The 10986-nt window shown below is 40.8% G+C and overlaps 1 protein-coding gene across 2 annotated transcripts in view; it reads left to right on the top strand.

Moving 5' to 3' along the window:
- The first annotated feature begins 425 nt into the window (after positions 1-425).
- Positions 426-10986, top strand: part of PCGF5 (polycomb group ring finger 5) — a 63565-nt gene continuing 53004 nt past the window's right edge. The window contains exons 1-2 of one of the 2 annotated variants that reach the window (XM_050338978.1): positions 426-492; positions 9220-9331. The gene's annotated coding sequence lies outside the window, so the exon portion shown is untranslated. The remainder of the gene's footprint in view (positions 493-9219; positions 9332-10986) is intronic. The other variant, XM_050338997.1, reaches the window with a different exon arrangement.

The following is a 10986-nucleotide window of genomic DNA, read 5'->3' as shown; positions in this document are numbered from 1 at the left end:
TCCGCCGCCTCAGCGGGCACACGCAGGGCGCATGCGCCTGTCGGGCCCGCCGGCGCGCCGGGCATGCGCGGGGGCGGCGGCCGGGCAGCGTTCGGGGGCGGGCGGGCGCGGGCGCTGGCGGAGCCCGAGGGGCAGCGGCCCCGAGCCCCGCGGGGCTCCGCCGGCGGCCGAGCGGCTCCCGGGGCCGCCGGGGCGGCAGCGCCCGAGCCGCGCTGTGCCCCAGTTTGTGTCCAATCAGAGAGTGCAGCGCCTGACACCGGGCGGGCGGCAACGCGTAAACAAGCCCCGGGAACTCCTCCGCCCCCTGCGCTCCTCCGCGCCGCTCCCCGCGCCGCCCTGCAGCCGCCCCGCCCGCCGACAAGTCCGGCGAGGCGCGTTCCGCCGCTCCGCCGCCCTCCCTCCCCGCCCGCCCGCCCAGCCGGCGCCGCCCGCGCTGCCACACGCACCCACTCCCGCACACGCCCGCGGTGCCCGCGGCCTCTGCAGGGGAAGGTAAGGGGCGGGCGGCGGCGAGGAGCGGGTGCGTGCGGGGGGATCATGTGTCATAACAAGTTGTTGAACGTGACATTGCTCTCGAACCGCGGCGGCGGCGGGCGCGGGGCCGCCGCCGAGTAACTTTGTCCCGCGATTCGGCGCCGAGCAGGAGCCGGCCGGGCAGGGCTGAGCCGGCGGGGCCGGGACCGCGCTCGGGAGGGGCCGGTGCCGATCGCGGTGCTCGGGTCGCCCGGGGGGGACGGTGGGGTGACGGGCGAGGGCTCCGCGTCTGGCGGCTGCTGCGGGAGCCGCTGCCGCCCCAGCGAGGATTTTTCTAGCAAGGCGGCAGGGCGGGCAGTGAGCGAGGAGCGGGTGCCGGTCCGGAGCATCTCCTCCCGCGGGCGATTATGCCCGCGGATGCTCCGTGGCGGTTTTGGCTCGCTTCCGGCGTGATTAGCTCGGCTTATTATGTAAGATGTCACCGAAGGAGGAGAGGCACAAGCCCTCGGTGTGGCGGAGCGGGGGACGCGCCGGTCCCGCCGCGCCTTCCCAGCTCCAGGTACCGGAGCAGAGGGAGCAGCCCCGGCCCGGAGCGGGCGGGAGGGAGGGATGGGGAGCTCCCCTCCCTTCGCAGCCCGCCGCTGGAATACGGCTGCTCGTTTTACACGTGGGTTGGGTGTGTTCCCCATTTGAGTAGGAACGTAACCTGCTCTGGTTCCTCTCCCTTGTTTGATTGCTTCTTTTCTCTTCCAAAATGAAAAATAAACATTTGAGCATAAAAAAAGTTTAAGAACTTGATTTTTTGCTTTCTTTATGTACATGTTTAGTATGTTACCATGATCTGGAGACGATTGAATGAATCATCAGTTCCATGGAATAAAAGCAAGTGAATCATCTCGCATACACACGCACAAAACTGAGAGGGAGCGTAGTTGTTACCGTAGACAGTGAAAGGTTAGTGTCAGTTTCTGATGTGCAATGGGATGGCAGGAGTATAGACAGTGCTCAGAAACCCGGCAGGTTTCCTGGGGCTGGTTTGTGAACTGTGAAAGTTTTACAACATTGAATTGCAGTTTTTCTGGCTCAGAATTTGGATGGTAACCGCTTTCAGTTATCAACTTGCTACCCGTTATTTTAGCCAAATTCTCAGAAGGGGGATGTAAATGTTAAGAGCTTAGTAGCTGTGTTATTCGAAGTGTATTAATTTAAAGTAAAATTTAAATGAAAATGAAAAAAAATAGTGTCACACAGTGTTCATACCCTGAAGCCAGAGACAGATTCCAGATGCTTTTAATCTTTGTTTTGTTTTTGCTTAGTTTTATTAAGCACAAAAAGTCTCGGTTAAAGTAAAAATATGTATTTTTAAAAACTAAAGCCAGTTTATTTAATAAACACACTGGAGTTGTACCTAGATAGACTTCTGTTCCTCATCCTCTTGCCTGTTGCTCTTTTAAATGGGATTGAGGCAGGATCCTATATATAGTTGCTCTTTCAACTCCAACTTGCTTCCAAAGGGGAATTTCCATCCTCCACGTTTTCTTGACACATCTATCTCTCCCTAGAGCTATAGAAGGCATAATATGAATTTTACAAGATTAAGTCCTCTTTTTTTCTCAGCATACCTGCCACTGGTGAGAAATGAAGTCACTCATTATAGTGAGGAGGTAGTGATTTATGCATACAACCGCTTGGTTTTACAGTATAGAAGTATGTGAAGATCTTTGTATGTCTTGCTGGTAAACCGTTCTGTTTCCTGTGGCATCCTTTATCTCACTGCCTATGTTTTGTACCTCTAGTCATTCTCTAAATAAGAATGGAAGACTAAATCAATCCCAGAAAGGGTCGGTCTGGGTATTTGTCACTGTTGGGGAGAAAGGATGTTAACATTTTTGATATCTGGATCTGTACACCAGCACTTCATAGTTTAACTACAAGATTGGAGAAGCTAAGTTTGGGAAACCTCTGTTACTTCAGGGTTCATTGTATTGTTTCAACACCTCACTATCAGAAGATTCTGAAGTTATCCAAGCTAAGACTGCACCGGAAAGTGAACATGTAATAGGGAATCTCTTAGGTATGTTGGGTGGTCAAGTTAACAAACAGGAAAAAATACTGGTTTATTTGTGCATTTAATTCAACAGCCAAATAGCATTAATCCTTTTATTTTGAATTTTCGTACATAGAAGGTAAAACGTACAGGATATGTGGTGTTCTATGTCCCAAACCTCAGCTGAAAGTAGTAAAGGAAATAATACTGAAGGTGGACTCGCCACTCTGCTCCAGCTGTTTGTTCCTGCACTATGTACACTCTGGGATTCAAAGAAGAAGTGAAAAATTCTAGGTTTCACTTTTAAGCCTACAGAATGTGCAAAATAAAGTGAGATAAAGTGTACTGACACAGACTAAGGCTAAGATAATAGTTGGTCCTGTGCAGTTCCATTTTTAGGATTGGTAAGTGCATTACTCTAGGATGCACAGCAGAACTTTGTGAACTGTGGAGGGGAATGCTGATAAAAGTGAATTGTCTGAACTTTGTATCTTGATTTTTGCTATGTTGGGGATATATAGGCTTTGTTCTTATTGTGGTCAATTTATTTTACACTGCCTTTTTAAAGAAAATATATTAACTTACAATCTTTCTGTGCTTTGAAAGACTGGTGTCAACAGTATCTTCATATGCTCTTCCAGCTGTTTCAAGTAGAAATGAATGGTTAACATCCCAGTAGGAAAACAAAACAGCCTTCTTTCCTTTTTGCAATTTGGTTTCAAGACCCTCTCTAGACATGCAGCAATCCCAAGCAAGGTTTTGAACTACTCCATAGAAAGACATATTGCTCATGTTGAACAAGGGATTCCTTTCTCCAACTATTGAAAACTTTGCACCAAGTGCACAGTGGCTTGGGGTTGTTTGTTCCCCAAATCCTCAGTTAAAAACATGTATGGTGGTTGTCTGGGAAGAAGTTTAATTTCTATTACTAGTCTCGATTATTTATAATACTAAGAAATAGTTGGAAAAAGTTGATACTGTATCACTCAGAGTTGTAGCTAATCTGTTTTTGAATGATGCTGGGTAGAGCCTTAGACATTTCTTACAGTGAAGCATATTTTCCTGACTATTGTGTTTTTATCTTCAATTTTTTCCAGTAGATGTAGTGTCATGAAAAGTAACAGCTTGACAGGCTTTGAGACTGAAGCCCATAATGAGCAGAGCAGGTGTAGCACTGGCAGCAGCTCCACTGGGCTGTAACAGGACTGTGTATATATGTAGCTGTGCGCCCGTGGGAAATATCAGTGTTACTGTCTATCTTGATTATTGCTTATAAAATAAAAATCGTTCACTGCCAAGTGTGCGATGCTTCTGGAATGAAAGATACATAGTATTACTTGAGCACTGTGGTCTCAACAGCTATCACTAGGAGTTCTTGCATGTGAAACAAATAATTTTGACTGGTTACCTAAAGCTGAAACCATTTATCCAATTATTAATAGTTAAATTCATGCACATCTCAGCAGCTTTCTTAACAGCAGACCAAACTGTTCATTTGCTATTGTGCTTTGGTCATCTCTTTCCTGTTAGGGAATAATTTTCTTCCTTTGTTTGCCATCAGTTTATATACGTTTTGAGACTTGCCTGGAATTAAATAAGTAGCCTGCTAGTTTGCCTTAATAATCCTACTCTCATAAAAGACCTGACTAGGAAAAGACAAGAAGACGTACTTTCTTAGAAGAGGTTTAAAATCAGAGTAAGTTATTGGGAGGATCTTCACTTCCTTGAGATACTGTTGTGTTCCTGACTGCTGCATCACAGAGAGCTTCAAGTTGTTGTAGTCTGTAATGGTTCAGGAACTGCCTTCTCAGTCATCTGCAGTGGCAGCTGAGTTTGCACTCATTGTTTTAAAGAGTGCAGCCCATGAACATGGAGCAATGACTGCTGAAGAACCAGGTGTCTGCACTGCAAACGTGCCTTTGGCAGCCATTGTGCACAGCTTCAGTATCGGCTCTTCCACAAGCAGGAAGACCACTTTGTAGTCATACCATTTCTACTCCAAGGAAATTCTTATCAAAAAGAACCCTTCCCACACACCCCAAATCACCAGTGGAGATGTACCAAGAAGCAGTGGTCAGACCTGAATGGTGAAGCTGTGATTTTTTTTCTTGATTCTTGGGTATGATCCTCAGTCCATGCATATTACTGAAGGCAGTGTTGTAGAATTATTTTCTGGCAGCTGAATCAGTAAGTACAATCTGATACCAGTAGGGAAGGCCCTAGTTTGTAATTGACATAAAATTGCTTGCATCCAGTTTGTTATTCCCATCTTCCAAACTCCACCCTACACGCCTGTTTCGCTCACCTGTTGTTACAGCTCAGTTTTTGTAATATGATCTCTTGGGGAAATACTTTGTTATTAATTCTGTATTTGTAAAATCACAGCACCTCATATTCTGGCTGGTTTGGCTTCCGGTCTCTATGGAAATAAGTAATAAGTAATAGCTTTCATTTTAGATCTTTTTGCCTGAAATCTTCACTGTGTTTCTATCCCAGTGCAAGGAAAAAACCAAAACAGTTCTCCTGAAGTTTTAATAGAACATTTGTTCAAAGACCAACACTAAAAGTAACTTATTACTCCAAATAAACAACAGTACAAATGAAAGAGAATAGCAAATCTAAATTCACATTTTTGTGACTCATGTGAAGCCCCAATGATAGAGACTGAATAAGAGATCAGTTTTGTTTAATATAGTTCAACTGGAAAAATCTCACAGGAATTCTCAAATGTGATGAACTTCTGTAAGGGACAGATTGGTCGTAACTTTCGTAGTATCTCCTGATTTTTCTTTTAAAAAAATAATTTGTGATTTTCTTGTGTAGCCAAGGCACTCTATAGTACTTGGAGTAGAGGTTTATTCAGTTGTGAACTTGGAATCACACAATTCTTTTTGTACCTGAGCTATCCTGATTCCCTTCAGAGAGATGAGGAGTTAGAGACCAATTATAGACAGATGAAATAGCTACCATTGACTTCTTCCATGAGGAACCAAATGCTGGGATTATAACTTAATGCAGAGGCAATTTATCTTCTCCTTGTAATTGCAGAGGTGACTGTACATTGGCACTATACCACAGTATAGGAAATACATTGATTTTCCATGTAGTGTTACATAATACATTCATGGTAATTTCTCTTTGCAGTGGTCTTTAATACTATTAAGGTTCATGGACTGCTTTTTCAGGTGTAGTATACTTGTTCTGTAGCAGGTTCAGTCAGTACTAATGAATTCCATTTTACCAAACAAAACAAGAAAGTACCAAACTTAGTTTGTAACAGCTGTGAACTACTAGTTGTATGATCATATTTTGATTTTATGACTTTTTTTGAGACAGTAACTTAAATTTCTCAGTGGCGGCAGCTGACAAACTACTTTGCAGAAGTAGAATAGCCCAGATTTCTCATTAGAACTGTAAAGTATTCTAATATGTGTTCATACACCTAGTGTGGATGTATGAGAATGCACTTGGGTTGATTCTTATGTTGTCATCTGCCTGTAGATATTTTCGTTTTCAGTAATTTTTAAATGGGGGCAATGTATGTGAATAAGAGCTTTTAAAAAAATAAACACAGATAATAGAAGACAAGAACATTGGGTGTAACAGGTGTATTCTGCCACAGTTTTTTTGTGAGTTTTACTGAGTACCTTGAACCATTAAGAAGTTCCTGTTAGGGAACAGTCTCGATTTCCAGTCTTGGCATTCTCCTGTTCGCTACATTTGTCATAGTCTGTGAATTTGTGATGCAGATCAAAATTACTGGTATGGCCCTAATTGCAATTTTAGCTTTGTCAGTCCAGGGATAGTGCTGCTGGCCTTGATCAATAGCAAGGCTTGATTCATGAAAGCAGTTCTCCAAGACTTAACACTGAGCTTCCCTGGTAGTTGCTGATGTAAGAATACAAGGTAAAACTGATGACATGATGTGTAACGAGATAACTAACTTCCTGAATCTGAAATTACATAGAAGACAGAAAGTTATTTTTAATAGCAGAAGACTTTGCTTTGTGCTTCCTGGTTCTGGTTGTTTCTTTTAACGATGCTGGTAGAATATTATTGCTTTGCTAATTCCATTTGGATTGGAAAGTCTGTTTATTAGATTATTCCAACATGTGGTCCAAGTCTCCAGAAGAGAAATTACCACTTTTCTCTTAGATGCAGAATGTACCAGGATTATCTGTTTACTTAACTTTCTTAGATATAATTTTTCAGATGACTTTTTGCATTGTGTTACGCCTTAAATTTACATCTTTGTGTACAAAGCACAGTAAAGTGAGGGAATCCAAAATTTAAATATTCTGAAGATAAATTTCAGTGCTAGTTACTACTGATCAGATCTGACAGAGAAATTCTCTCTGCCACAAAAAAAAGTAGTTGATCTTGAGATAAAAGTCTTAAGTGATTCTTAGAGAAGTGTTACCACTGATTAAAGCAAGTGTAATTACATTTATTTCCTTCCTCAAGAAGAATGGAATATGTAAGAAACCAGGCTCTTGATTAATTTCATAATGAAAACACAGTTCTTTTTTGAGATGAAAGATCATTTCTTAAATAGCCAGTGTGTGGATTGAATGAAGTTAAAGATGTTTCTTTCTTTCGTGGTTTTATGAAATTGTTGTTTACTTTTTTGAAGAATCATCAGTACTAGCTGCAGAGACAAAAGATCCTTTATACGATATAAATGATATTTTGAGTAAGTATTCTTGGTTGATTTTGGCTGTAGAATTTCCCTGCATACAAAGTGATTTTGAAGAGCTGCTTAAATCAAACCAATATTTTTCAGCTTTCCATCTTAACTCTTTTGATATATCATAGATAAAGTAAATTTTTATGCTTTCATCCCAAATACATATTTACAAAAGTACGGGTGTTTGGAGTTTTTTGTGTAGATAGTGATCACAGAGTGCCAATGGATTTATTTGCAATAATGTACTAAGTGATGGTGCTTCACACAGGCTAGTGTTTAAAATCTACGGATGTGTAACTCTTGTGCATTAATTGCTAAAAACTTAGAACATAAATTTACATGGGATTGGCCTACAATTCGAAATTGCCATTAATTGCAGAGGAGCCTTTCCAGTTAATTTATTGTGAAGCTGGATGAAACCAGTGACAGATTTGTAACAGAGGAGCTTTTCTATAACATCTGACTTCTCAAGGTATGATAGCTCTTATTGCATCAACTGATACAATAGGGAAAACCACACAAACTATTGGGCATACGAGCCCTTCCTCAGGTTTTGAACAATCACAGCAAACTATGAACTAGGGGTGCAGTTTCAGCAGACATCTACAGCTACTGCTATTGAATGAGGGAAGTGCTGCTACTATGTCTTATGCTGTGTGAGCCCTGGCAGTCATTAAACCCCCAAATAAATTAGGTTTAACTAAACCAGCAAGAAACTACTAAAAATAAGTTTTCTGCTGGTCTACTGTATTAAATGGACTTAGAGATGGATCAACAAGCTCCAGAGCTTCCCTTCTTTTTTGTTTCAACTGGTTTATTAGATCAGCTCTCCTTTCAGCTACTGGTAAGATTTAGGACAAATTTGGAATAGTTGCTGTGAGTTTAATTTAATTGTGGCAATTAAATAGCTAATTGAGGAAAAGTGTGGTTATCACCTGTAAAACAAAGGAGTTATTAGTATGGGCGGGAATTGTAAGATAGTGCTTCATCATGGGCAGATGGAAAACAGATCATTACCACCAGAACATTGAAGGCTTTAGCTGGAGTGTCACCACGCCGTAGAGACAGTATATCCCATTAAGTCTATTATTTTTGATATCTAGAAGATCTGTGAATACTCATTTCCATGTTTGACTTGGTGATCAGGGGTATGAAGTGAGGGATTCATTCTGGCACTACATTTCTCAAGCACCTCTGACATGTAAACATTTGCTAAGATCTGCCAAACATTGGACTTTTGGGTTTACAGTTTCCATCTTTTGGTGTGTGTAGGGGGGTAATATGTGATCACACTGACAGGCGATGTGCTGACTGAAATTTCCTGCATTTCTTACAAGTGACGACAGCTACTTGCCACGTAATTTTTACTGTGTGTTTTCAAAGGCAGTGTCTTGGGTCCCATGAATCCACAGTAGTATTCATAAAAATACATATAATTTAGAACTTTAGCTTCTTCTGATGAGAACTACTGTAACTTAAGCTTCAGTTTGTCCATTTGACTTCATGCCAGTGTTGAACATGACTGTAAATATAGGAAAGCCTAACCAAAAGTACTTCTTGTATTTACCATGGTTAAGTTACCATAGGCTGTTCTAATATAGCTAAAGATACGTAGCTAAAGATGTTTAGGCTGTATTCCTCCTCTAGAGTAAAGGCAGTAGAGCAGGTCTTTGCAGCATGCCAGTTTGAAGTACCTTAGGAGGTCCCTCCAGGAGTGAACTGCATTGCAATTACCTGCACCAGACATTACTGGGCTTAATGACTAAGAGTGTTCTTCAAAGTTGTTTTCCTGTGAGCAAGTAGGTGCTAAATATTTTCACTGGGGGGGGAGGGCTGGAGTTGCTGTCTGTGTAAACATATGTTTGCAGTCTTTTGTTTTTTAGGTTTTATGCTTGTGCTTTTCTCTGCAACACTTCAGAGTTAGCAAGGTTTCATATTCAAGGGTTTATTTTTTCACTATCTCTTTTTTTTTTTTTTTTTTGCATGTTCTTTCTTATCTCACAAACACAAGGAACTGATCGAAACTCCAGGTAGAAGATAAGTTTTGGAATAAGAAGACACTTGTGTACACTGAAAAGAAATCACAGAAGGATTGTTGAGAAGAATCTAGAGTACAAGTTCTGGTATGAAATTCTAAATATTTTCCTTGGAATTCAGGTCACTTGTCTGCTCTGGAAGACAAGCCTCACTTAGCATAGAGTGTAGCATGTAAAATAGTTCCACTGTGTCTGTGCTGACCAAGCAATGATTACTTCTGACTAGAAAAACCAAGTTTAAATGGGTTCAAACTAGCATAGCTCCTAGTCTGTTGTACGTGGTATCCACTGAAATATATGTCATGCTTTAACCAAATGTGTCTCTTATATATAAGAAAACTTTTTATTGTATGAAAACTGGCCATAAAGTCAGGTCAGCTTTCTAATGCCTGATTTTTTGCCACTGTTAAAAATGTTTTGAGTATGATTTTTTTTCTTTCTTAAGATGTAGGAAGGAAAACGATTTGTAAATACTATTGAGATGCATTCTTCAACCTCCACAATATAAAATCAAAAGGCAATTAATTTTCTAAACACTGAAGAGGTTGAAATATTACACACCTTTAAATAACATTGTATCAATATTCACCTGGAGAATACCTCGGTCTGTTTCTGACTTTGTATTTCCACTGAAAGCATTAGCAAACATTCCATGCTTAATTTAAGGGCCCACAGTTTGAATCCTGTGCAGAAATTCTGAACTTAATCCTGTGAATTTGCACAAAGCCAGAAAAAAGGTCTTTCACTGAAAATCAGATAGTTAAATTAGAAAATGTTAAATGCTCTTTTTTCACGCCTGTAGCACTAAAATTGTGGTTTGTTTTGTTTTCTTTTTACTATTAAGTATTTCCAGAATTGTGTTATGTAGCAACTCATCAGAACAAAACCAGGTATACTTGCATTACAAGTTGACTGACTGGAATCAGTCACCTAATCCTAGAGAAATGGCTTGATTATTTTTAATCTTATGTAGATGGACTTATTGGTAGAATTTCAAAAGCTTTCTCTTTGTAAGGACAAGACAGAAGATGAGAAGGTTTCCATGTGTGTTTTCTAGGCCCTCATCCTACGTACTGTTATATAAAAACACCTGAAATTCAAGCTATGATCTCACTGTTTGCAAAGTGCCAACTTCAGTTCATGTGAAGTGCTGCTGCTAGAAGTTTGTTAGTTCTGTGTTCAGGGCGACCAGAAGAAAGGAAAGAGATCAGGGAGAAGAAAAACTCATTACAAAATTAGTTTAGGAAGATGACACAAAACCTAGAATAAGGACCACTGTATCAGTAGAAATTAAATGGAGATATAATGTGGCAATTTTCTTAAAGTAATGTAGTTGTGATTTCCCTACGACAGACACTTGATTCAAATGTTAGACTAGAGTCGGCTTAGTTGTGAATCAAAAAAGCATCACAAAGGAGATGGAAGCCAAAGAATGCATATGGGGGGGCTAGGCATTCATATCCTACCAACTCTTTCCTCGCTTAAAACTGCAGAAATAATTCTGCAGTGTTTAGTTGTTTCTCAGGGAAACAGCAGGAAAAAAGCACAGAAAAAATGGGAGCGATTCTAAAATTGATATATTCCATATAAATGTAATTAAGCTCCCTGGTATTAGACGAGTTCAAATAGAAATCTCATAGTCTTCCATGACCATATTCTAGATCTAAGATCTGAGATAATAAAATAGAAGAATAGGATAAATAGCAAAGGAGAAACCACTATGTAGAAAACTATTTGTAGGT

Source organism: Myiozetetes cayanensis, unplaced genomic scaffold (genome assembly GCF_022539395.1).
Source record: "Myiozetetes cayanensis isolate MyiCay16 unplaced genomic scaffold, myiCay2020 scf10, whole genome shotgun sequence".
In the NCBI taxonomy this organism is placed as follows: Eukaryota; Metazoa; Chordata; class Aves; order Passeriformes; family Tyrannidae; genus Myiozetetes; species Myiozetetes cayanensis.
Note: the sequence above shows the minus strand (reverse complement) of the source record. Positions and strands in the feature narration are given on the sequence as shown.